Source organism: Chrysemys picta, chromosome 10 (genome assembly GCF_011386835.1).
Source record: "Chrysemys picta bellii isolate R12L10 chromosome 10, ASM1138683v2, whole genome shotgun sequence".
Taxonomy (NCBI): domain Eukaryota; kingdom Metazoa; phylum Chordata; order Testudines; family Emydidae; genus Chrysemys; species Chrysemys picta.
Genome location: NC_088800.1, coordinates 81,225,651 through 81,249,658, shown reverse-complemented (window position 1 = coordinate 81,249,658; position 24,008 = coordinate 81,225,651). Strand labels below are relative to the sequence as shown.

Genomic DNA, 24,008 nt, shown 5'->3' with positions numbered 1-24,008 from the left:
TCTTACTTCAGGCAGTTATAAATTGGCTGATTCACCTACTTTCCCACTTCGCTCGGACAGAAGAAACTCTTAACTGGGATGCCACTGACCAACATCCTTAGGCCTAAACACAGTGCAAAGTGCCCTCTGATCGAGGCGCCTGTATGCCAGGAGCTGGTTTTTTTTAGCCAAGCACATGAACACAGCGAAGGTTGCTAGTTTTCGTTGCCCAAGTGGACATTTGTAGCGCCTGGCCTGGTGGTCGAAAACGTTCATCCCTGAGGGGGAAAGGTCAGAATTCCTTGCTCCACCAAACCTGAGTCCAGCACTGCTCTCAGAGATGAATCTCCCAATCCAGTCACCAGGCAGATAGTATTTTTAAAACCCTTCCCGTCTTTGTTCCCTTCATCTTTCTCAAAAATCGTCTGATGGGTGCGTCATCCATCGCCTTCCTGAAGAGTCCTGAGCGGGTCCTGTAGCTCGGCTGCACGGTTCAGGCCACGCTGTGAATGCTATCAGAGCAGGCTGCTATGACTGGCTTCCTCTTTATCTGAAACAATCAGCGCACTGGGAGGGTTGTCACCTCGGAGAGGATGAACGAACAGATGTTTCTGTGAATCTGGAAAATACTGGAGGTGCCCAGAAGTCTCCATCCAGATAATAAAGGTCACAGCGCTGACCCTGCTCCTTACAGTATTTTATATATATTGTGTGTGATACAGATTTGCCTGTATGTACATGGAAATGTAATATCACACATGCAAAGACGCTATCAACATTAGCCTGTGTCAAGAGACACCAGATAGGAATAAAAGGAACAAAGTCCCTTAAAAATCTATAATGAGCCAACGTGTTCTAGTAGTTACTATATAAACATGAAGGATGACAGGGCTAGAGAAGTATAATCCTCATGCAGCCATTTATTTGCTGTTTGGCAACAAAGAAAATGAATGATCATCTTGTTCCAAAAACAACCTATGTGTAAAACTGGGCAGGAAAGTGATCCCAACGGCCAGAGCTGGGGATCAGGACGCCTGGGTTCTATTCGAGACTCCGCTACCAACTGGATGTGGGGAAAGACACTTTGACCGCTTCGTGCCTCAGTTTCCCCAGCCCACAGAATACTTATTGATCAGGGGACTAAGGGACCTAATCCACAGAGATCAGCAAAACGCTCTAAGATGTGGGGTGAAAAGGGCTAAAGAGAATGGCAAAAGCTCTTTGGGGCAAGGGCTGTGTTTTTGTTCTGTGTCTGTACAGTGCCTCGCATTGTCAGGCCCTGGTTCAGGACCGGGGCGTCTAGGCACTACTGCAATACATATAAATAAATAAATAACCAAATAATAATAAATAGACCCTCGTTTAAAGAGCAGGAATGTCACCGAGAACCAGCCGCTGCTTTTCAAGTGAGCTGTTTTGGTAACAAGGATAACAGAGAAGATGGGGGTCTTGGATTCTGGGTTGCTGGGTACAGTGGTGGGCATGGCCACAGAAGAGACTCGGAGATTCCAAGGCCAGAAGGGATCACTGTGATCATTTAGTCTGAACCTCCTGCGTAACCCAGGCCAGAGAGCGCCCCCAAAATAATTCCTAGTGCAATTCCTTAGCTTTTACAAAAACATCCCATCTGGATTTAAACATTGTCCGCGATGGAGAATCCACCACGACCCTTGGTGAATTGTTCCAATGGTTAATTACTCTCAGTGTTAATAATTTACACCTTATTTCCAGTCTGAATTTGTCCAATTTTCAACTCCCAGCCATTGGCTCACGCTATACCTTTCTCTGCCAGATTGAAGAGTCCATTATCAAATATTTGTTCCCATGCAGGTACTTACAGACGGTAATCAAGTCACCCCTTAACATTCTCTGGTATCCGTTCCGTCTCGCTTGAGACTGCACAAGGGAAAACCCCAAGACAGCATACTTGCTAGTGAGAAGAGGATAAAGATACCTTGTAACTTCCTAGGGCACCAAGACCAAGGGCCATCTCTGTGATGGAGGTGTAAATCCACAGAAACACTATTGACTCCAGTGGGTTTCCTTGTGGTTAGTCTGGTGTAACTGAGAGCAGAATTTAGCTCAAAGCATTTACTGAAGGAAGTTTAGCTTTTTCTGCTGCCTAAACCTAGCTTCTGCCCACAGCAACCTTATTCTACCCAGGGGTCTATTACTGTCTTCTGAGGGGATGGTCTTGCAAGGTTTCAAACTGACTAGTCAACTTCCTTTTATCCCTTAGGTGAGCTCCCCCTGGTCAGCCACCCCACCTGCTTCGCGGAAGGTTTCCTGGAGAGATTTCACCTAGGACCACACAAACTGGATTCTTCCCCTCCAGGCAGGCACCCAAGGCAGGAATTATGGTCTGTACAAAAGACAATGACAGTGAATCTTGTTACTGGCTTTTCAGCAAACGTAATTCCTTTTTATTAGAAAATTAAAGGGTATGAAAAGCTTTCCAAAGCTGAAGAGCTGAAATGTGCTTTCATAAAATATGCGGTGTCTGATAAAACGGATTTGCTTGTCTGCCTTCCTCACCCCCCTCCTCATTATTATTCTAACAAAAAAGGTGATGCTTTTTGCCAAAATATTGACTCCTTGTTTGGCCAGCTAACACGTCAACACTGTTAAAAAGGAAACCGACCGGGACTAGAGAATAAGGAAGCTAGCAAGGCAGAGCGGAAGTTCTTTTGTCTAGCAGTTTTAGGATAAATGTTGGTCCACCTCAGCCCCCTGAATTTCTGCTCTGGGATAACTACACAGCTTGGATTTTTTAAGCTAAATAAAATTCCGAAGGACAATTTCCCCTCTTCATCTTGATAATCCAAGGTTTCAGGTGAAGGCTGACAACAGCTACTCCAAACCCAAGCAACAACGAGGCAGGCAATTACAGAGAGAAAGATAGGTAAAGAGAGGCAATTACTGTGAGAAAGATATAGATTACCCCCTAGCCATCTCACAAAAAGCAACTATTAAAAACCTCCTAGGCAGTCCTCTCCCACAGAGAACTCCTTGATCCCCTCCCATTCCTTGGCAGAAATCACGACCAAGGGTCTCTCTCTTGTTAATGGGGCGATCCAGAGCTCTCTGGAGAATCTTTATATACAAAAGGTGATGAGTGCCTGGAAGCTGGAGTCATTAGAAACTGGGTAACTAAGGTAACCCGAGGAATCTAATTTTCTTTTCTTTAATGTTTTTCTCTCCTGGTCTCTCCTTTTTCCAATGGTCAGATTCACCCTTCCAGGTTTGGAAGTTTAAAGATTTCTTCTTCCTGGCTCTCTTTGTTTGGGTGTCTGCGTAACTCCCATTAATAACACTGCCCTGCTTTTGTACAGGCTAATGGGAATGGCATGCAAGTGCTGTCCATGTGTCTGATAAGTGGATATTATAAACAGAAGATGGTTCATATGCAGTACTCTAGTCTCTCACCTTTCAAGGGCAATACATTTCTCACCACCCTTCCATAAACAACAACAACGCTGGATTTCCCCCCCCTCCCTTTCACAGGAATGGGCTAGTTTTGCCTCAACTTTGCTCTGTACATTTCCCCAAAGCAACGCAGGGACTGTAACATAACCAATGCAGGACAAACACGACCACGGCAAAGGGAAGTTTTAAACTGAATTGGTACTAAACGCAATCATCATGTACAAAAACACCATGAAAGGATCTTAATATTTGCTTTGATTCTAAAAATACTAGTGCTTGGCCTTCCTCCGCATCTGCCACCCAGTGGTAACAAATTAAGGCTCATAAAATCCCTCATGTTACAGATGGGGAAAGTGAGGCAGGGCGAGGTGATGTGACATCCCCAAGATCAGGACTGTGAGCCAATGGCGGAATCGGAGATTTGAACCCAGGAGTCCGGAGTCCTAGACCCTCGTTCTTACCATTAGACAACGACACGAATTGCAGAGAAGCAGATCATTTGGGGGAATGGGTCGGGGGGAAGGAGTCCGTGTGACCAGAGAAAAGAGGGCGCTGTATCTGCCCACACGGGTGGGCTGTAGTAATGAGTGATGACCCTGGCTCACCGTAACGGTAGGGTGGATGGTGAGCCTGCTGTCCCTTTGTCTGGACTGAAGGTGAGTGGGTCGGTCTGTGTGGTAAGCCGGCTGGCTGGCTGCCTGCCATCAGCGCCTGAGAAACAGCACTAGCTGCTGTGGCATGCATCCCAAAGACAGTCTGTAGGTCAAGCAGAGCCAATGACAATTTCACTTCTGATGGAGGATCTCCCTGACACTCCTTCTCCCCATCACTGCAATAAACAAGCCCCTGGCCCCAGGGCTCTGCTATCAGCACCCCCACAGCCACTGGCCCCCACAAGTGAAGCAGCATTCAGAGGAGGCGAGAAAGGGCTAGCCTGGCACGGAATCCAAAACAGGGACTGGAATAAGAGACAGAAGGAAACTAACCTAACGTAGGGAGCTGATTTGATCCTGCAGCAAGGAAAGCTGGGGAGGAAGGAAGGAAGGAAGTGGGGGGGGGGAGCAGGGACGACAGCTTGCACTAGAGAGACAGAGGATCACTTCCCAGCTAGAGAGGTTTTATCCCCAAGCCCTGCAGATACCCAGGTCATTGTCCTGAGCTACTACTGGCACAGCCACTGGGGCGGGAGGGGGACAAACCCCGCCCCCCCACTTTGTGAGGTCCCCCTCGGTATGGCTGGAGAATTAATGCACACTCACTCCTGGGCTCCCTCAACTTTTTATTTTTATGCGGTTGCACCACTGTGGCTTGCTAAGCAAATGTACCACAAATGAGATATTGGATTTTCATTTACACCCGGTATTCATTTCCCCTGCTTCCCAGAGCTGACCTGTCCGGTCCCCCTCCCTTTCCCCTTCTCTTTCTCAAGCAGGGGTGTGCATGTGACTCCTTCTCGCTCACTATTACTACAGGAAGAGCTGTAACGTTACAGCCTCAGCGTTCAGCCCTGCTACAAATCAGGGTCAGTCAGCAGTGCTGTTAGACAGAGTCTCACCGTACGTGCTTCTGATCTTAATGTCTTCCTGAGCACACTTAATGGGGACAGCGAGGAGAGATCGGTGCAGCAATGGAGAGACTCATTCCAGCTGCTAATCCAGGGGTTGCTGCCCTCCACTCAGTCTCCATCACAACCACTCCAGCTCGGGGCCACGCGCTCCTTTTTCCACATTAGCTGTGTCTTGCCAGAGCCTTCAACTCACATTGTGATCACGGCCGAAACGCTCCGAGCCATGGTCCCCGGGAGGCTGGGTGCACGAGCAGCGGGTTAGCGTGGTGACCTCTCACCGCTGGCAAACCCCGAGTTCTACTCTGGGCTATGTCCTGACCTGGTCCCCATTTAGACACACCAGGATGCTTTCCCCTACATCCTGCAGAGGGTTAACGCTGGTGATGCTGGGGAGGGAGAGAGGGGAAACTTCTGAAGGGCTCTGGGATTATTTTTCAGCTTCAGTGCCTACGGGGTTGGTCTGACTTTACCTTCGCATCTGCAAATGTGGTTAAAAGTTTGTTGATCCTATTTTTAGAGCCTTTCACCACATGCAATTTCTCCACCGTGAGACAGGAAATGCTGATGAGGTCGTTCAAAATGTAGCTTATTTCTCCTCTCCAAACCGTCTCTGAACTGGTTCAATCGGTTCATTATTGCAACATTCTCTCGGCGTCCCTCCCGTCACTAGCACCCCTCGTCCCGCCCCCACCTTTTTTTTTTTTTTTTTATTCAAAAATGTTGGTGAACTGTGGTGCTGGCGGAGGTGAAGGGACTCGCCCTGGCAAGGTGTGAGCTCAGCGAGGTACTGTGTAAAGTTTCACCCTGCCAGAATCTGTCACGGTGATCTGCAGCAGCCTTCCTCCCTTAGCAAACGGGTTGGATCTTGGCCTCCATGAATAATGGAGCCAATGTTTAGGGAGCCGCTTCGTGGCGCAGACAAAAAATGTGCTAGGAACTGGAGTGCGAGACCACACTAGGTGCTAAGCTGAGACCACCCAACTCAGTTCAAAGGACTCCAGCCAAACATCTAAAGGTGGAGAGATCCTGCCTCCCAGACGCAGTTTAAGGTCTTGTCCACTCTGGGATGGGCACTCTGCTCACTACAGTCCTGCTTAAACACAGCGGCTGCGAGCAGGGCTCTACCATGGTTTCCCTGACCACTGCAGACAGGAACTTGTTTTTTATTGGAGAACCTGTCTAGCCAACCCACACGCTAAATGATCTGCCATGGTTCTAACACTGTTCTCAGGCCAAAACTCCCTGTCCATGGTGGTCAAGGAAACCATGATGGAGCTGTGTTTAACCAAGCATGAGTCTGCTCCGAGTGTGCAGATGGAGGCAGCGTAACCTACAGCAGCGGTTCTCTGCTTTTTCCATGTGACAAAGGGAAAAGTGCCAGGATTCCTGTCCCAGCTAGCCACACAGGAAGGCAAGACCTCCAGGCTGAGAACCAATCTACTGGCTAAAGCAGAGGACTTGGAGTCTGGAGAGCCAGGTGTCTATCAATGACTCCGGCGCCAGCGCACGGTATAACATTATGCAAATAACTTAACCTCCCCATGCCTCAGTTTACCTATCTGTAACATGAAGACACTACTAATTTACCTTTGTCTAACTCTTTGAGATCCTCCGATGCATGGTGCTAGCTGGGCCTGATCCTGCAAGGCACTCAGGCCCAGATCCTCAAAGGTATTTAGGCTGATGGGAGCTGGGTTCCTAAGTCCCTTTGTGGGTCTGGCCCTCAGTGCCTCTTGAAAGGAGCCCAGCGTGCTCCGCTCACATGGAAGGACTGGGCTCTAGAAGTGCAAAGGCCAAGTTCTGCAGCCTTCCATCGGGCCAAGCTCACGCTGGCATCAGTGAGCAACTGACTTGATTAAGGATTGCCTAATTCGGCCCGGCTTTCCTAGTACTACTGTCGTTAATCATAAACACTCCCCAGTAGAAACCGAGAGCCCGCCTGCTGTCCGTACTCCCTTCTGCTGCCTTTCACAGCCCCGTCTCCCCCATGCCCGGCTCTGCACCATCTCGACAGATAGCAAACAAGGCTCATGCTATATGGTACAGTACCTGCTGTTTGAATGTCAACACCTCATTTGTATGTCTTGATTGGCCCTTATCAGCCATGCTGTGCTACACCTGATTGCTGGCTGTCATCAAGGGGTGTCGTGGCAGTCTTCAGATGATAATTTTATTTAATTGGCCCTCTATTCAAAGCAAAAAAAAAAAAACCCCACAAAAAAACAAAACAACCCCCCCAACCCTTTGTTTTGAAACATTAAAAGACAGCACGTTATTAATAATAATAATACTAATAATACTAAGAAGAAGACTGATATGTCGGGAAACCATCAGTGCCGCTGGGGGAGGAAATCCTTTTCCGCAGCCTCATTAGGGAATGGCTGGCTAACCCAGCAATGGCTGTACCCTCCCATGAGTTATGAGATCGTTTGCCCACCTGTGGATTCAATAAATTCCCTCTCCCTCTCGGACCATTACGCAGCCCTCCGTTTATGTCATGCTTGCCTGTGCCTCTTCCCTCGCACGTTCTAGCAAGTCACTGAGGCTGAAATTTCAATTAAGAAAGAGAAATAATTACCCACCGCTCCATATTTTCCTCTAAAATGGTAGCCAAGGCCAGTAAACCAAGTCATCACTTCCTGTTGCATCCTGGCACGTAAGAACGGGCTGGCACGCGTGACATTGACGGGGGAGATTTCCAGTCTACAGGCTGCGCGCCAGCGGTGACCACTTACAAAATAAATGAAACGGGGGGGGGGGGGGACAAAGCTATCTGGCTGTGGGAGGCACTTGGGGGGAAAAAAGGAACAGCTTGAGCCAGAGTCCCCGTCTTCCCCCCCATTCCCACCACTTAAACGCGCCTTCTTCCCCGTTCCTACCGTCTGCACCATAAGTTGCCCCTTTCCCTTTTCCCCTTGTCACAATCTCCCAAGCTACAGACTCCCACTGTTGTGGACCCTTTGTTGTGTGTCAGAGGCTCTCCTCTCATCTGAATGGCACTGCCCATTGAGATTTCTACAGCCCCGTGGCAGAATGACTCAAAGACACAGTCCCCAGGAGGCCGGGAGCCCGGGCAATGGGTCGGCACCCTGGCCTTTTCCATCTGAACACCCGGAGTTCTACGCCAGGGCCAGGTCACAAGCGATAACGAGTTGGCTGTTCCTATCCTAGTCCCTATTTATTCACATCAGGGAATCTTCACACAATTTCCTATGACTGGCAGCTTCCGCTCATGAAAACGGGAATTGTAGGGGGTTGCTGAAGGTCAAGATTGAGATGCACTGGCAGAGCCCAGCGTGGTTTTCAGGACTGGCGGCTCAGGGATGCTGCAGATTAGGATTGAGACAGAATGGCAGTGCTTTGTGGGGGGTGCGGGGTAAGATTAACAAGGGCTGTCACAAGTCAGGACGGAGGTGCACTGGCCAAGGTGGGAGACGTGTGTGAGGGGAAGACTCAGGCCAATGTGATTATCTGAAGAACTTTGTATTCACTCACCAATGTTTACACATTACCAAAGTGTGTTCCCTGGAACGTGTTATACTGCAGAATATTTTGCAGGAGCAAGAAATGAGGGACACCAAGAACAGGACAAGACAGGCCTCCTGGAAGCTCCGAAGATGTTTTCTAACGGGTGCAAACCCCATCAGTCAGGATGGCTCATATCCCAGAATTTTTTTTTTTAACATTTCCCCACAGTTCAGACCTTGTAACATACAAATGTACTTGTTCTACCTTAGAACCAGGCTACGCACAGCTTCAGTCTCCCACACAACAAGCATTGTGGTAGGAGAGAACAATCCTCTACCGAAGTGAAATGGTCCTCTAGGAACTGAGGGGCTGAACATGGGCTCCCAGTGATCTCTCTCCTGGCATCCATCTCCATCCTCTGACAAACAGAGGCTATGTGTGATCCTTGGATGCATAAACTGGTACTCTCAAGTAGGAACTGGTTATTTTACCTCTGTATTTAGCACTGGGGCGACCACTGCTGGAATACTGTGTCCAGGTCTGATGTCCACCATTCAAGAAGGAAGTTGAAAAATTGGAGAGGGTTCAGAGAAGCGCCACAAGAATGATTAGAGGATTAGAAAACCTGCCTTATAGTGACAGACCTAAGGAGCTCAATCTATAGTTTACCAAAGAGAAGGTTTAAGGGTGACCTGATCATAGTCTTTGGTTAAACAACCGCAAAAAAACGGTTACTCACCTTTCCATAACTGTTCTTCGGGATGTGTCACACATGTCCATTCCAGTGTAGGTGTGCGTGCCCCAAGCACAGTCACCAGGATTTTCCACCCTAGTGGCATCCATCGTGTCAGCTCCAGCACCCTCTGATAGTGCGCGCTCATAGCGCCAGTATAAAGGGCCCTGCCAACCCCGCTCCCTTTCAGTTTCTTCTTGCCAACGGCCTATGAAAAGAGGGGATGGAGGATGGGTTTTGGAATGGACATGTCATGTGCAACACATCTCGAACAACAACAGTTACGGAAAGGCTACTAACCGTTTTTCGTCTTTGAGGACTTGCACATGTCCAATCCAATGGAGGTGACTCACAAGCAGTGGCCCAGGAGGTGGGTTCAGAGTTCAAGGACAGGCTGACAGCAAGGCTGCGCAGCTGAAACCGGCCTTGTCTCTATCCTGCTGTGTAATGGCAAACCGAAGACCAGGTTGCTGCTCTGCAGATGTCTTGAATCGGGACTTGTGCTAGGGAAGTGGCGGAGGAGGAGGCTTGAGACCTTGTGGAGTCAGCTGTTAGATTAGCTGGGAGCGAGTTTGTAACACGCCCGGATACAAGAAGTAAGCCATGATGAGATTCTTTGTGCAGAGCTAGGGAGACCTTTCATTCTTTCCACTATCGCTAGGAAGAGCTGGTGGGTCTGCAGGAAGGTCTGGTTCTTTATCAGTAGAAAGCCAGGGCCTGCCTCACATCCAACGAATAGAGGCGCTGCTCCTCTCTATTCACATGCGGTTTAGGGTAGAATACCGGCAGGGAGACTGCTTGGCCGCAGTGGAATTGTGACACCACCCTTGGGAGGAATGACAGGTGAGGTCATAACTGGACTTTGTCCTTGAAGAACACCATATATTGGGGCAGGCCGAAGTGATGGCTACTAGGAAGGCCACTTTCCAGGAAAGGTGTAACAGTGAACACGTTGCTAGTGGTTCGACCAGGGACCCCGTAAGCTTTGCCAGGACAAGGTTCAGGTCCCGGGGAGAAATGGGATCGCTAACTTGCTGGCACACTCTCTCCAGTCCTTTGAGAAAAAAACACTAGGAGAAAGATTGCCTGAGCAATGCGGGATTCCAGCAACCGTCACGGGCGGTAAGAAGGAACTGAAGGGGAGCAGCGTTGGCAGGGCCCTTTATACTGGCTCTATGAGCGCGCGGCCCCAGAGGGCGCTGGAGGTGACCCAACGGATACCACTAGGGGAAAAAAATCCTGCAACTGTGCTCGGGATGCGCACATACCTATATTGGAATGGACATGCACAAGCACTCGAAGAAGAACAAAGAGTAACTATTAGTGGAATTATGTCAGACTGGAGGGAGGTCTCAAGTGGGGTTCCACAGGGATCTGTTCTGAGTCCGGTGTCATTTAACATCTTTATTAATGACCTGGATGTAGGAACAGAGAACATCCTGATCAAATTTGCAGATGACACAAAGCTGGGGGGCGGGGGAAGGTTTGCCAACACTTTGGAGGATAGAGCTAAAATTCAAGGGGATCTTGATACATTGAAGAACTGGGCTATAAACAACATAATGAAATTCAACTAAGACAAATATATGGAACTACACTTAGGGAAGAAAAACCAAACGCACAAATACAGAATGGGGGATAACTGGCTTGGCAGCAGCTGACTGCTGAGAAAGATCTGGGCGTTGTAGTGGATCACAACCTCAACATGAGTCAGCAATGTGATGCTGTTGCAAAAAAAAAAAAAAAAGCAAATACAATTTTGGGTTGCATTAACAGAGACATAGCATGCAAGTCACGGGAGGTGATAGTACGGCTCTACTTGGCGCTGGCTAGTCCTCAGCTGGAGAACTGTGTCCAATTTTGGTCACCAATGTATAGAAAGGATGTAGAGAAACTGGAAAGGATCCAGAGGTGAGCGACAAAGATGATCAAGGGGAGGGAATGCAAGCCATACAAGCAAAGGCTGAAGGAACTGTGAAAAGAGGAGATGCAGTCTTCAAATACTTGAAAGGCTGCCATAGCAAAGATTGAGAAAAGTTGTTCTCTCTTGCCACAGAAGGCAGGGCAAGAGGCAATGGGTTCAAACTACAGCAGAGCAGATTTAGATGAAATCTCAGGTAAAACGTCCTAACAGTTAGAACAGTAGGACAATGGAACAGACTGCCTAGGGAGGTCGTGGAAGCTCCTTCACTGGAGGTTTTCAAAAGGAGGCTGGAGAGCCACCTGTCTTTGATGGTTTAGACACAACAAATCCTGCATCCTGGCAGGGGGCTGGAATAGATGACTTTTGTGGTCCCTTCTAACCCTATGATTCCATGATTCCAAGTATCTACCTGAAGAACAAATATTTGCTAATGGGCTCTTCCATCTAGCAGAGAAAGGGAGCTGGAAGATGAAGCTAGACCAATTCAGACTGGAAATAAGTTGTCAAGTTTTCACGGTGAGAGTAATTAACTATTGGAACAACTTACCAAGGGTCATGGTAGCTTCTCCATCACTGGCAACTCTTAAATCAAGATGGAATCTGCTCTAAGAATTATTTTGGGGAAGGTTTATGGCCTGTGGTATGCAGCAGGTCAGACTGGATGGTCTCTTCTGGCTTTGGAAATCTATGAATTTATAACAAAAAAACTCTCCTCTACGGAAGACAATTGCCATGGTGGCGGAATACTGGAAACAGCTGTAATTTGCCCCATCACATTTTTTTTTCCTTCTCTTCTGAACTACTACAGGTTGCTACCCCAAAAGACCTACCGCAGCCAAAGAAAAAACTACACACCCATCCCTAGGTAACCTAAGCTGTACAACGTGCATACAGAAGAGGACTAAAACAAAGCCCCGTCTGATGATCTTTATTTTTAATCACCCAGAGAGTCGCACGCAACTGTCGTTCCAGCAACACTTGCCCTGATTCTCATCACACTGACGTCAAAACTTCAGTGGCACAGGACCCAGCACTGAAAAAGCAATGAACACGAATTGGCTTCGCCCACATACTGTGATGATGGCTGCTCTAGACACATGACAGACAGCTAGATATAGATACGTTAGTGCCTGGTAACGTCATTGAAATCTGTCTGTGACATCCTGTACTACAGTAGCTGTTACCTGAGTGAATAATCATTACACTTTGCACTTCTGCATCTGAGGATCTCAACACGATTTGCAAATATTCATGTTGCCGCACTATCATCTCAGTGTCGCCAGTCCCCAGCCTTCAAAAATCATGAGTCAGGCCCAAAGCCAAAAGACAAAATTGGCTCAAAAAATCATGAGATTTTATTACAATATAATAAATGTTGTGTTCTTTTTATTTGTCTTCTGGTTTTTGAGCTCTTGGGGTTTTCCACCTTTTTCCTGCAACCTTAAGCGCTAGAAAAAAATGTTTAAATGAAAGCTGAGATCTAATGTAATCACCTGACTCCAGGAGCTGGGGATTTAATAAAAACATTGTGAGATATCATGAGACCGCAATAAAATCATGAGAGTTGGCAACACTGTTAAGACCTATGATGAAGATTATCCCCATTTTACAGCCAGGAAAACTGAAGCACAGAACGGTTAAGTCATTTGCCCAAGACCACCCAAAACGTTTCTGCGGGAAAGTCAGGGATAGTACGTAGTGCTCCTGGCTGCTGTAAACCACATCATCATCCTTCCTTCCCTGGGAAGAGAGACCAAGGAGAGACCACAAGTCTCTCAGGAATTCCTGCAATGTTAGACCCCAGCATGTGACTTCATGGCTCACACACGCTGGAGTTATTTTGCAAACGATTCCGTGTGCATTATGTGTACAGCGTATGCATTCAAAATTATAATACAGTGGCTTTTAAAACCCCATCTAAATGCAAATCTAATTACGTTTTCCCCTGTCTGTTTGGCCAGCCAAACTGCAGAAACTAGTTTAACCAAAACACTGTTTAACGGAGTTTAAATACGGTTCCTTAACACCAGTTAAAACGTGTAGGAGACCTAAATTGCATGGCAGCCACAGCGTACAACCATTCAAGTCCCTACAAATAGATACGTTCCTTTCCTTACCACTGCGGCTAAGTGCAGCACAGTCTCTACCCCCGCCCCCTTCAAATGATAATTTATGACCCCCTGACCCACTTACCCCTTCTAAATCAACCTGATCAATAGAGAAATCAGACAATCCTTTTAAGAAATGAGCCCATCTGATCCTTCCAGCTAATGATCTCTGCTCTTCGTACAGCTGTTTGCAGATATGTGGCATAGGCTGCTGAGGAGGGGAAAAAGGAAAAGGTTCTGAAAGCCATGGGACCATATGCTGCTCTCATTAACACCCAGAGTAAACTGGAAGTGACGCCACTGAAATCAACGGAATCGTTTCTGATTTACATGGGTGTAACTGAGAGGAGAAACTAGCCTGCTCCTTCATGAAAACGAGCACATACGCGCCTCTCCCTGATCTATTAGGTGCTGTTCCGAACACTCCTGCAAACCTTATCTCAAATGCCAACTGCTGCGCTGCAGATTGCCTGAAAACGCTTGCTCCTAAAATGTGCTTCCTAATCAATCTCGCAGTCCCTCCTGCGAACAGTTGTGAACTTTCCCTTCCAAGACCCACAAATGTCTCTTATCTTGGACTCATTCATCCCTGGCTCCTCCTGCAAATTGAAATCTCTCCTGATGGCTTTGCATCATGTCCCCTGCGAAGAAAACCCAGCGAAACAAAAACAAACCAACATCAACAGAATCCCGTCACCAGCTGGGCTTCAGCTGCTTGCTCTGGGTGTCTACAGCTGCACCTTAAAGACCTCCCAGAGGGCCTGGCACTATGACTTTCTGTTTTGGATTTTATCAAGGGAGATCTAATGGGAGAGCATCTCTTTCAGAGTAAGACCATTGGTATGCTATGTCCTCACAGCCCACATTACAGTGACTGCAAAACCCTGTTCCCTCCTGGGACCCTTTTATATCTCTTTGTCTCTTTACCAAAAGGTTACAAGAACATCTACATTCTGCCCACACATTAACTAAAGCAGTTTGTTAAAGTGGAAAAAAAATGTACAGTGCAATACATCCACTTCAGAACATTAAAAAAAAAAAAAAAAAAGCAAATTTATACAACAGAGCCTCCTTATGGCTTCACTGTCCACCCTGATATTTATATTTAAGGGGTAGGGTTAACCAGCTAATACGGAGGCATCACAGAACCCTTTACATCTTCACAGTAGATCAGCTCCTGAAACGACTGCACGGAGTATGGCCCCTACTTCTTTACATGCATGGGGTTTTTTTTTTTACATTTATTGCACTGCTAGAAAACCAGCCAGAGGAATTCCCCCCCCCCTTCTTTCTATCGAATACATACTCCATCCATTTCTCTGCCTGAGGCGTTCGGGTAGGGATTTCACTTATAATGCAGGCAATATATGCAAACACAAGAGAGCCCAGTTAATCTGTGAATCTCCTAGAATTCAGCTCTCAAATGCTGCAGATGGAGCTGGCACCTGCTGGGTGCTGGATACTCATTCAGGGTTTGATCCGGCTCCATTGAAGTCAGCGGGGTTTGCCATGCACTTAAATGGGAACTCATCCCTATCCACCCCCCACCAATCACTGCTGCAAGGTGCTAAAGGCTCTCAATCCTTACTGAAATCAGCTGGAGTTGAGGGAGTGACGCAGCAGTCAGTATCTTTCAGGATTGAGCGCAGAATGTACATTCAGAGCCCAAGCCACTACTGACTTGACCTAAATCCCACCCCCAGTTTCAATGGGGTATACAGCTCTTCACTTCCTGTTTTGTTTAGCAGTGTTGTTATGAGCTTTTAAACAGTGTCTGTTGCCACTCAAGAAGCAGATGCATTTAAGCAGTGGGGTAACTGTCTCTTGCACATGAAAAGTTTCGAAAGTGGTCCTTTGGTGTGAAAGGTGCTGTCTAAATGTTACAGCAGCATTCAGCCGAAGGAAACAGGCATGTTCACAACCTCCTACAGGGTATCACTTTGGTGTACTATATCCTGCGTGCCCAAGGAGCAAAGATAAAGGGAGGGAAGACATTTCTACAGTATTATTACAGGGCTCGCTTAATTTTCATATGAAACAGCCATAAAACCGCTTAAATGCCTCACTGTGGCCTCTATTGTGATTAATCTATGATTCCTTGGTCCTCTGCTTTGCTTCTTAGATTGTAACCTCTCTGGGTCCGGGCACTTTGTATGTGTTTGTACAGTACCTGGCACAATGTGGCCCCCATCCTCACTGGGACCTCACAGCACTGCTGCAATAGAACAACAATAACAAATGGCACCAATGCACAGATGAGGCGTCTACAACTACCCATATCGAATAGCAGTGATTATACCCTTTCTCTGGCTTCAGAAGGGAGACAACTCCATCGGACCATGTTATTAACATCTGCAGGGGAAAATTTCTTTTTTCACTACAGAGTAGGTGCCCAGATTGATTTCAAGTAGATCAATCTCTACACTCCCACTGAAGCCTTAAAGATCTCCTCACTTAATTCAAATTTACACCCCCACCTCCAAAATCCAGCATCATCAGATCTGAGCTGGACCAAACTGGGGTCTCTTCATGGGCATCAGTTCTGCAAGGCCTTCATTTCTCTTTTCCTTCCCTGTCAGTGATTGCTTTATTTCTCCCTACTTTCTTTCGTCTTCTCTTGGTCTTCTCCCTTTTCCCGTATCCTCTCTTATCTCTTGTCCATTTTCTCTTCAGCTCCTTGCTTGGTTTCACATTTTTTCCCCAGTGGCATTAGTCCTTGCTCAGAAGCCAGACAACAGATAGAGAGGATGCTAACGCCAAACAGTCTTAAAATCTGACACAACATAATACAGGGCAGGACTGTTCTGTGGATCACAACACAATAGTCACAGTGAATTACAAGGTATTAGAGGACTCTACTGTTGTGTGTCTCATATAGCAATAGTCACGCTGAAGGTCATGGTATTATAGGACTATACTTTTCTCAAGCGCATACAGCAACAGTCCTGGTGACGGGCCATAGTATTACAGACTATACTGTTCTAGAGATCATCTAGCAATAGTCATGGTGAAGGACATGGTTTTATAGGACTATGCAGTTCTGTAGTTTATATAGTAAGAGCCGTGGTGAAGGTCACGCTACTTGGTGAATACAGTGTTCTGTGGCCTATATCTCAACAGTCATGGGGAGGGATACAGTATTACAGGATTAAATCATGACCCTCCCCCCATCTCAGCAATAAGCCAGGTGTTAGAACATTAGCGATGCATTAATTTTAGCAGTCAATAGGCAGAACCATTTTTAAAGCAATTGTTCTTGTCTACTGAATGTAGTGTTAAATTTTCATTTGCAAGAACGCCTTGTCTACATGGGGACATGGACTGGACTGTCTCTTTCAGACCTTCTATTCTGGATAGAGTCCACACGCGGCCCCACAAGGAGCTATTCTGGAATACCTTATTCCACCATAGGGATTCTGGCCAATTTCCCTGTGTAGATCAGGCCTAAGGGCAGTGCCCTGCCGGTGTATTTACACTCACTTTAAGGCCCTTTTATACTACCAGAGTGCTGGAAAGGGGCTGTTTTTAAAATACATGAAAACTAGGTGCACAATATTTAAAGTTCTCCTACTATCCAACAGCTGGGACTACACAAACACAGGTAGTGAGCACAACAGCAAGGTTTAGCCATTACCATAAATGCAGCAAAAAAGGTATCCCCTGGTGAGACATCAAGCAGTGACTAACAATGGAGATGCAGTTAAAGGGAAGGAAGCAAAGTCTGACTGTAAGAAAGCAAAAAATAACCCCCAAAACTCCAGGGGTTTTGCTGAAGATGATATTCCAAATTAAAATGACACCAGCCCTGTTTCAGCTCAGGTTTTATGTGAGAGTAAAACCTGGGGCTAACCAGAGTTTAGCCTCTTTGCACCAGGACTGAATTTGGACCACATTTATAAGGCATGACCTTATACCCCTTTGAACTCAATGGGAGTTCTTTTTGCATCAGGACTGCAAAGTTAGGTCCCTTAATGGAACAAATTTCACTTTCACTCACACACACTCACACCCCTGTTCACCACCCCATATAAATCTACCCTGTTACAACATTCTCATTGGCAGGTGTGATGTAAATCATGCATGGCTTGACATATTTATGCATATTTACATTGCTTTAGCCCCAGTGACATAACCATTCGTGATTTTTGCTTTCCCCACCCACTTGGGTATCATGCAGCCACCACAAATGGATCTGAATAACTCTTGTTTCAAATAAGGCAGTGCTACAGCATAGTCCCTACATACCAAACACTACACAATGGGCCAAATGAATCTCCAATGTATCTCCACTGACTTCAACAGAAGGATTTGGCTTGTTCTTTAAAGAGAACGATGTATAATCTTTTTATATATAACCAAATGCTACTAAAAGATAGATATATAGATAGATATAGATATTTTAAATATGGCACCCTCCATGTTTTTATTTCTTTTATGCTTGTGATTAGATTAAATAGATAGATTATCTATCTATTTTCTATATCCATCCATCTAGATATATGATAGGAATTTCTCTGTCCACTCCCGAACTTCTTGTAGGCAACTGGGATATAAGCAAGAATGTCTCAATCAAGACATAATAATTTTAATTAGCAGGTGGATCATTTTCTGAGCTGATCTCCTTGGGGACAAAAAGGAAAGAATCTCCTTTAAGATTTCCATTTGCCTTGCTGCTCTGGTCTTCCCCTTTCCACTAGTGTATCTTCAATCTCAAACACTGCATAAAAGGAAAAACTCCTTGATATTTTGCCTTGGCTTTTGCTACAACTGGGACACATAAGGGAGACTTGAGGTGTTTTGTTCTGTTTTTTTAAACATTCAAGATCACCTTTTCCACAGGGGCAGGGGGAGGGGGGTAGAGGGCAGAAAGGAGAAACCTTTTTTCCCCCAGCTGTGATGCAAAGGCTGTTGACACCTTCCTTGCAGCCTGGCTGTTCCCCAAGGACAGGGAGTTGAAAGGTTCACCTACATCAAGTCATAAGTAACGCAGCAGGAAACTCAAGCATATTGTAGGCAAGGAGCACACATAGCTAGAGGCCAGCATCACATCCTTTGCAATTGCTGCATCCTCCGCCTATTCCACGGGTCCGGAGCCTAGGACAACGTCTCTCTCTCTCTCAGTGAAAGTGTGATGCGGGAACTTCACAGGCACTGCCTGACTACAATTATTGACTGCCTGCTGCAAAGGCTCTCTCTTTCCTTCCCACTCTTCTCACTTGTTTTCTTCTGTGCGGCAGAGTGCGAGCCTTCAGAGAGTGCTGCTGCTGTAAGAGGCTGGGACTGCTGGAACGCTGGCTTTTAGCGATCACTTTCATGGGGGGAGCAGTACGTGTCCTGGTCCAGTGACAGGAGCTTGGCTATCTCCAACACCCCCCACCCCCGTTTCAATCAGGGAGAGGCACTTAAGCCACAAGAAGCTTTCTCCTCTTGGCCTCATCCTGCTTGTGCTTTTCTGACGCTCTCAAGATGCTAGGGAAGAGGAGAGAGTGGAAAGTAGCAGAAGGGGAAAGGAGTCTTCTTATCCGAACAGTCTGCCCTTCTGTGGGATTTTCCTCAAGAGTTCTCGAAGGGTTTGACAAACATGTATTGCCTACCTCGGGCCTAATTAGGTGCTACAATGCCCATTTGATAGATGGGGAAACTGAGACACACAGCGACCCAGCAAGTCGCTGAAGATCACCCAGAGGGTCAGTGGCCTGGCCAGGAACAGAAGGTCTGAGTTCAGACGCCTCCTCTCCGTGCATTAACCACAAGAGACACTGGGGCCAAACACTGGACTCATTAAGTCAATGGGAGTTTAGCCATTGACTCAAATTTGGCCTTAATCAAAAGACAATCAAAAGCTGAAGAGCTGTTGAAGGACAGGTTCTTGTAGCTCACATGCCTACGCAATCCCCGCAGGCAATGTCAGACAGGTGCCCAACTAGAGGTTTTCCTATACTGGAGCTCTATAGTGATGACACAAAAGTGGAGTTCCTGCTTCCGAGTCAAAGGAGTAGAACTCTAATAGGGAGGCTGAGAGGCTCAGGGCATGTCTACACATACAGTGCTGCAGTATATCTGGTGAAGATGCTCTATGCTTATGGGAGACAGCTCTCCCATCGACATAATAAAAGCCCCTCCGCGAGAGGCATAGCTATGTTGGTGGGAGAAGCGCTGTCCACACTGGTGTTTATGTCGGTGTAACTTGTCTGCCTCAAGGAGGTGGTTTATTCACACCCCTGAGCAACATAAGCTGACATAAGCTGCAGTGTAGACACAGCATTAGTCTTTGCAAAATGCTTTGAGATTGTCACATGACAGGCACTTAGTAGTATTATTTTGTACAGCAGTGCCTGAAATGAAACCCAATTCCACGATTCTGACACCCTGTAATGGAAGGAGAGGAACCAATGATATAGACTCTGTAGTTTCTGATGCATCACTGTGAATGTCAATATGCAATTCTTTAAGTGAGCTGAAGTCTAGGTTAACTGCTTTCCCTTCATTCTAAACCTACCTATCGATGGTATTTCTAAGGAAGCGTTTAAGCACTAACCTTTCCCCTTCTCCCTGTATTATGTAAGTCTGCAGCCTTGCAAACTGCAAATACCACGGAGCAAGAGCCGATTGCTCTCCTGATTTTTAAATCTACATCTTGATTGGAGCTGCAAAAGGTTTCTAGTGGTGGGAGAGGAACAAAAGCGGAGTGAGTCAGTGGGGCTTAAGAACTGGCACACCTAGGAGCCTTATCAGGCAAGCCCCTCTGCCACACACAACCCGACCAGCCTAGTAATTGCGGTCTGCATTGCTCTTCAGGAGATGCCAGTTCAGCTCTCAGATTTGGTCCCGTTTTTACCCAGAGTGGCAAAGGGGATGCAAATGCTATGGAGACTCAGAAGCAATCTCTAGTTGATTAAGGAGCAGCATTACTAGGCATCTTAGGGGATCCCATTGTACACTCCTCATTGGCCAAGTTGGCTGTCAAGCAGTGCCTGGGTGAGGGACACCAGGAGCACGGGGGGAAGGACAGAATCACATTGGCGGGGACAAGGATACTCCCAGAAGACCCCTTAAATTAATCCAAACAAATATATGACCACGCAGCAAAAGAGATCTGGCATGTGCTCACAGCAGGGGCAGGAGTGGTGTCTATGGTTCTTCAAGAGGTCCTCCAATCCCCTAGAGACAACTCCCCCCAAAAGGGGCAGATATTATTAGATGGGAGGAAGAGATCACAGCGAGAAAGGAAACAGTGAACCGAGTCCTACATTATGGGCTCGATCCCCCTCGCCCCAGCGGTGACTGATCTCTGCTCAGCGCAGAACCTGAGAAGGGGGCAAAGGGGGCTGTACTCCAACTTTTTGCTCCCCCTTCCAATCCCGGGGCCAGCCCAGGGCCAGTTTGGCCATTGACACAACTTTAGAGCAGTCTCAGGGCTGCTACAGTTTGCTTGCAGCCGTAATAGCCCCCGGGATGGCGGCACAACTCCGGCCTCACTCCCATTCCCCAGTCGCACCCCTGACACGCCTCCTATGCTGGCAGTTGGCTGTGCCAGCTCTATGCCACTGGTGAATTCCTGAACGCAAGGGGAATCCTCAGCTGGCCGCTTAGGAGAACTTTAAGTCTGCTTTGCACTGCTCCACTGGGGAAAAGCAGACTTGGTGAGGCTGAGGATCTGAGCCTATGTATCCAATAGAAGCTTTGCTACCGCTTGGGTCCCAGCTCCTACAGTCACCTCCACTGCTCCGCCTCAGAAAGGGTGCGTGCATATAGCAGGGGCCCGTGGCTCGAGTCTCATCATAGTTACCCTGACCTCAGTGACGACACTCTAACTGAGATCAGAACCTGGCCCTCAGTGTCCCACGGAGCCTGAAGGATACTCAGACACGGAGATAGCCTATTTTTAACCCTTTGAATCCCAGAGTTATTTTACCAGGGCGTCTCGTAGCTGACCGTGGTGCGTCCGTCAGAAAACGCCAAGCCTACCCAAATTGAAGATAGCCTGCGTACTGGGCCACTTACACTGAGGAGATGCCCTGGCTGTGTACGGGGGCACCTTGCCTGCCAGGGGCCAAAGTGGGGGGGTTAAAAATAGCGCGTGTCTGTCACACACACACCAAAAAAAAAACCAAACCCAGACTGAGGCAGGAATAACAAAAGCAGTGATCAGTAAAGACTATCCCAAGAGGCTGTAAGTTCTTCAATTAGAGCTCTCATTATAGGCCTAGAAACTCCACTCTCTTCTGTACGGCTAACACTTTTTTTTTTCCTTTTAAAGAAAAAAAAAGAAGGGAGGGGAAAGAGGAGGAACGCTGCATCTTTAATGCAAGAGACAGGTCTGCTGAGATTCACTTTGGCTCTTATTTTGACTTTCATCTAAAAGAGCTGCCCTGGGAATCCATTAAGTCCAATTTAAATCGACTCTCCGCCCCCATGCTTTCTCCCCGCCCTGCCCAACCCCCAGACTCTTCTCCCCTTGGAAACAAACAAACAAAACAAGCAGGGGGGTGGGTGGGGGGAGCAGGCAGAGCCTTGTAGGAATGTTTTATTTTATTTTGAAAGACGTGCTCCAAGGAGTTCACCCCTCCCAAGGCACTTAACAGATTTTTATTGCTGCACAAAAATAAAATCCAGAACGGTGGCCACACTTGGATACGGTCTCAGTATTAGCATCTCAATCACCACCTTTCTCTGGCTGATAAGGTTTCAAAGTCCATGGGCTCACGCTGTACTTTTGGTTCCCAATTTTCACGTATTTCTCTCTTCTAGCTTTTTTTTTTTTTTTTTTCCTCCAATTACTACGAGCTGGCTTTGTAACAATATCAGCCAGTAAAGTTTGAATGGATCTGATTTCATGTACCACTTCAGTTCCAGTTTTCCTCTGCTAGTTCGACAGTTGCAAAAATCATTCTTTGCATTCAAAAAATCAAATTCCATTCCACACACACGCAAGCCCCTGTGAGCTGCTCAGTAATGATAGAGAATGGACAGCCCCCCTTGGCTGTCATGTACTACACGGTCATTCAAGCGCTGCTTCTGTAGTATAAGCACTTTTCCAACCCCCTGCTCCCTCCCCCCCCGCGCCATACACACACATTCTGCATTGCATCCTATTCATATGTTTTCAATCATTGCCATTTCTTTATTTAAAACAAAAGCTCGCTCGCTCCGTCTCTCTCACATACACATTCTGAAAAGTGAAATCTCTATAAGGGGGCTGTGAGTTGGTTGTTTGGGTTGTTTTTTAATGACAATGGACGTTTTTTGTATAAATTTGCCATGGGAAAGGAGGAGCAGGAGAGCATGTGAAAGTCTCACGGAGGGGGTTTCCGAACACCCAGCCAGATGTGCAAATCCTGGGATTACTCATATCTCGGCTAGAACAATTTTTTTCTGGCAGGCGCGCCTGATACACACCAAATCAACGAAAGACAACAAATCAAATCAGGGTTCGCACACAAAGACAACAGCAATGATTGTGGGATGCTGGGGCTCATCAGAGCTGGAACTTTTTAAAGTAGAAAAACATGCACATGAATAACTCTACCACTAAAAAAAACCTCCTTGACAGACCTCGTTCCCATATTCATCTATAACCCCCAGCTTTTATTATTATTTCAACTTCCAAAAAGTGGGGGGTGAGACAAGTGACATGAAGAAATCTCTGTCGTGTACACACACACACACAAATATTTGGAGTCTCAGCTGTATCTTTGTTCAGACGCCCATTACCAATAAAGTCACTAGAAATTTGCAACAAATTCAACCCCCTTTTTTAATTATAGAAAAAAAAAACACCCAAACCCCAAACACTGCAAGCAGGACACAGACAAACTCGGCAATGCCAGAAACGTACGGTGTAGTCTCAATTGGAAAGGGCAGCAAGTTGCACGAGAGAAAAATAAATCAGGAAAAAGCGCTAGAAATTCCCACAGAACATTCTGCAGACCCTCCAGTAAAAAAAGGCACAAAGATGTAGCTGGTAACAATACCTGCAATGTTTCTTGTGCTCCTCTCTCTCTCTTTCACTCTCTCGTGCTGTCTTTCTCTCTCCTCCTCCTCTTCCAGAACACAGTAGCCAGATTAGATCCTTAGGAAAAAAAAATGTGAGAAATAGCACACTTCGGTTTTTTTTTTTTTTGCTTTCCTTCTCAGCAACCCTTCTAAGCTCCTTCAGTAGCCATTATTCATGGACCACTAGGGGATATAAGGTAATTAGAAACGGCCCTATAGCATCCAGCCTGAAAATTTAATGCCAGTGGTAGGAGTGGTTGGGGGGTTTGGCTGCAGGCTGCTACACCAGACAGGAGGGTGCTTTGGTGGAGCTAGGGGAGAGGTGAGGGTTGGGGGTGGAGGGGAAGGAAAGGAAAGGCAGAGAGCGTGGTTTGTCCGATCTCTCGATAGAGATGTCAGGTCATTGGACAGGATGGCCAGAGATGCAGAGGGGCTAGTGACAACGTGTGTCTTTTTATTATTAATTATTATTATTGAGTGGGTAGCAGGCTTGCCTCGCCTGTGTGATCTATGCTAGGGTTGTGTGTGGTGAGTGTGTGTGCGCGTGTTTGTGCCAGGAATAGCAATCAGCAGCAGAGGCAGCACACAGAGCACAAAAATGCCATCATGCAGGGTCAACAGAAAGCTGCAGACATTTTTTTTTTTTTGGCTTAATCCTCTAGAGAGGGAAGACAGAAAAGGAGGAAGAAGCTTGCTGGTTCCTTTATAGTTTTTCATTTTTCCTTCCTCAGTCTCAAGTGGTCACATTAACAACAAAAAACAAAAACAAAAAACACCCACCCACCAAAACATCCCAGCTCTGAACTA

General features: G+C 46.8%; 1 protein-coding gene across 14 annotated transcripts in view; it reads right to left on the bottom strand.

Annotated features, from left to right (window-relative positions):
• Nucleotides 1–24,008, bottom strand: part of RAI1 (retinoic acid induced 1) — a 134,553-nt gene that overhangs the window by 63,922 nt on the left and 46,623 nt on the right. For 13 of the 14 annotated variants that reach the window (XM_024102269.3, XM_065560187.1, XM_065560190.1 and 10 more), the window contains one exon: nucleotides 23,180–23,277. The exons of the other annotated variant lie outside the window; for it this stretch is intronic. The gene's annotated coding sequence lies outside the window, so the exon portion shown is untranslated. The remainder of the gene's footprint in view (nucleotides 1–23,179; nucleotides 23,278–24,008) is intronic. 14 annotated transcript variants of the gene reach the window in all.